This window comes from Larus michahellis, chromosome 1 (assembly GCF_964199755.1).
Source record: "Larus michahellis chromosome 1, bLarMic1.1, whole genome shotgun sequence".
NCBI classification, from domain to species: Eukaryota; Metazoa; Chordata; class Aves; order Charadriiformes; family Laridae; genus Larus; species Larus michahellis.
The window spans coordinates 74,388,220-74,392,092 of NC_133896.1; positions in this window are offsets into that span (position 1 = coordinate 74,388,220).

The window sequence follows — 3,873 nt, forward strand, 5'->3', positions numbered from 1 at the left end:
TCCCTCCTCTTCCTCCCCCCTCCTCCCGCCGCGCCGCCTCAAACGCCCGCGGCGGGAGGAGGGGGGAGGAAGAGGAGCTCGGAGGCGGCGTGAGGGAAAGCCGGGCCGGGAAGTGCGCGCTGGAGGGTGGGTGAAGGGAAATAAGTACAATTCCAGCGTTTCCTCGCCATTTCCCTCTCCCCTCATCGCCGGGGCGGGGGGAGAGGCGGCGACTGAGGGAAAGAGGATTAACGGCCGCCGTAAGGCTTCCTACCTGAGAGGAGCGGGTTGGCCGGCCGACGCGGGGCAGGCGTAAGGCCGTGCCTGGCTAAAGATAAAAAGCATTTTATCCACAAAAATGTCAGCAGAGGCCTTGCGGAACTGCCGGGGAACTTCGGAGCCCGCTAAAGTTGGTCATCTTTCACTCGTTGCAAAATAAAATGCGAGGCTTTGTTATTAGCTACCGGGGTGTTCTGTATAAAAGTTGATAAACACAGGGTTTTTTTTTGGAAGCAAGTTAACAATTGGCATAATGAAGCCTGCTTTCTTATTAAAAGGCCAAAAATATCATTCCCTGTAATTGAAAGGCTCTAATATGTTGATTAATACGCTCTAATGCCGTTTATACCCGTGTTACATCCCAAGCAGTAAGATTTGACACACACCGCCAGGTCTCAGACAAAGGTAGTGAACCTTATTCCTAACGAAGCTTATTCCGAGGGTAACTCCAGCGATGTCGACTGGCTCACACAAGGGATTAATTTGGCCGATTGCACTTTCCGTCTTTAAATTGGAAGGTCAAAAATAAATGTGTCGTGTCTACGCATCTGGTGTGCAAGAGTTTTAATGTGTTTAATGTGCTTTGTTCTCTGCAACTGCGTGTGACAGCTTCCAGCTTCTTTCATTCTCAGCGTGCATCTGAGGGGCTCTGCTTTTGGGCCGTACCCAGCTGAGCATGGAAGGCATTAACCCTCCGGGGCTGTGCCGGCTAATTTACAAAGTGCGTTCCTGTGATTAATTCACACAAGTAAGGCAAAGCCTCCATGGTGGTGTTCAGCACTTCTCCCTGGTGCTAAGGTGTTAAGACTCGAGTGTAAAACAAACACATCTTCGAGCTGTTGTGTGAAACATGATGTCTCTTCAGGCACAGACTGCGAAAGATCAGATGAGCTTTTCCTGTATTCTTGAAATGAGTCTTTTGTCACTGAAATCAGTGACAAAAGTCCTATGGACTTTTCCTTCTTTTCCTTTCTTTTCCTTAATTCTCCTATGGGAGCTTCTGTAAGGATACTTGTGTGCAGCGGGAGGGTATATACTGTCATGAACTGTGGGGAAAATGAAATTGGGAAACTCTTTATGATCCCCATTTCTCCTCTACCAGTGATTTAGGTGTTAGTAACCTGGTCATTTTTGTGTTAAATATTCTTACTAGATTGTTTCCCAATAACCTTAATAAAAAAAGACTCACAAAAACACATATCACTGCTTAACATGAAATCACCTCCCAAATTAGAGTTAAAACTGAGTGATTCAGTGTGCTTATCGAGTAGGCTACCTCACATGAGCAGATGTAAAAACCAAAAGAAAGACCTGCTTTCAAAGAACAAGTAGCCTGGTGGTAAAACCACAAGCTTGGGATGTGGGAAACCCACATTCCCATCTGTGGTGTGAGAGGCAAAGAAAGGATTTGAATGCAGATGTTCGGTAACTGAGGTAAACGCCCTGATCAGCAATTTTAGGATAGCTGGATCTCACTTTCGTATTTTTTTTACCCCCCCTAGGAAAACTATTTGTGTGTTGTGGTTCTTCCTAATGCAGTGGGGAAATGCCTGCTTAACAGGAAAACTTGCCCAGTTCTGCACAAAATGCTGGTGTTCCACAAACAGCTTGGATGGTTTGTTCTCATCTGCAGCGCTTTATATGGGGAGAAGCTGTTCATCTTTAAAAACCCACACAGTCCCAGCTGGGATCAGAAGAGTATCCGGAGAGCAGCTGCCTTTGGTGCAACCCTCCCTGTGAAAACTTCAGGTCCCTATGGCAGCTTGAATCGCCATGTCTCAATGAAATGTGCAAACAATCATTTTGCATATAGTTGGAGGGAAAATGAATTATTGGGATTCTGGAGATAGCAGAATGCAAAGCTTGATTTATTTATTTTTGTGCACAGATTTGTTTATAAATGCCTATTATGAGATTGCTGTTTGCTTTAATTAAATTTCATTTAGAAATATCTTCTCAGGCTTAGGTATGAAGTGCTTTGAATACAGGCTAAAATAAATGAGCTGATCAAAAATACTAAGTGCCAAACCATACACCGCATTGACGTGAAAGCTTGTGAAAAGTCATCACAAGTGATGCAAAACCCCCTGGATTTTGCAGAAGTGCTGTTCTATGAGCTACCGACTTCATTTTGGTTATTGTTTCTTCTCAATTTGCCCAGAGAATTCTGAACACAGGCAAAGAAGATGCACATCCTCAAATCACAAAACACTTCAGTGTGCTAGAGCTAAATACTTCCATTAAGTTAAAGAATATTCATCAATTCAAAGGCTTCTTCACATTTGCATTAAAATATTCCAGTCCCAGTCTTCTGGATCCTGCATGGATATGGATCTTTGAGGACAAATCACCCGTCACAGCTCCTTACTCTGACAAGATGTTTCCTTTATGATATCAAGCGCTAGGCCCAAATTCAAGTATAATCCCATCAGCCACATACGCACGCTACTCAGATTTGCCCAATCCTAAACATTATACAGTAAAGTCAATGACATTTTAACTTGGAGAATATATGAGCTTTCACCACCCGTCAGCAGTTGCGAGGTGGGGGGGAGGAAATGTAAAATACAGCTCCAGCCTCAAGATAAATAGTAAGCTTTCCCGTAACAGAGAGTGTCAGACAAGCTGAGACAAGAGTTAATTTTCCTGTGGCTTTTCCTGGCATTGAACTCTATGCAAAGCAGATGCAAAGCCAATGCAGAGTTACTACAGGAAGATAAGTGGGTTTGTGCAACTTCGAGTTTGCCTGCCGTGAATGAGGAATAGCAGTAAAGAGACTTTTTCTGTCACACATAGATAGACCAAGGGTCCCTAGCCCGTACGGCCAGTAGTGATGCATACGTTGTCAGGTAACCACCAATATAGATTCCGTCCTGGCCATGAGTAAGCATGCAGTTATACTTCAGTTGGTTTAGCCAGAGGCCACAATACCGGCGTTAATGGCGGTTTCATGCTTTTAGGCCACCATTATGGCACTTTGCGCAAGGACAGACACTACCTGATCGGGCTGCACATGCGATGTGTTTACATTGCAAAGTGTTTGAAGACATTTGGCCTGGCTGCATGAGTTTATATGGGCTGCCTGTTTTGTTTTATGCAGGCACCTTATTTTGCTCTCGTGTAAGACTCCATGTGTCACCCAGGAACAGCATTTGAGACATTCCTGTCATTTGGGATGTACCAGCCTTTAGTTTTTACCTTTTCTTGTTCTCCTCCCAGGAAAATTAAGACTTTTAAGGAAGCCCTGCCAACCTCGTTATTCTGCCCTACCGTTGTTAAGACCACCTACAGAAGATTTTTCTTTTTAAGTCCTACCTACAGCAGTACCAATGCCCTTACAAATTTTTGTCTGCTGACGCAGCAGACAATTGCAATTGTATTCCCCAAGACTTTTAACTCATTAACTCTACACCAGACAGGATCTACAAGACAGGTATAGGACAGCATACAGTGAACTTAAATATATAAATGTTTACATCCATAGATAAATATCTCTATATACAGCATTTTAAATATGCGTGAGTTTATATCAAGATAAAGGCTATAGTTCACATGGGGTGTTAATTTTTGTGCCCTATCAAATTTCCTGTGGTGGTATGGGCCTCCTAGTAATTT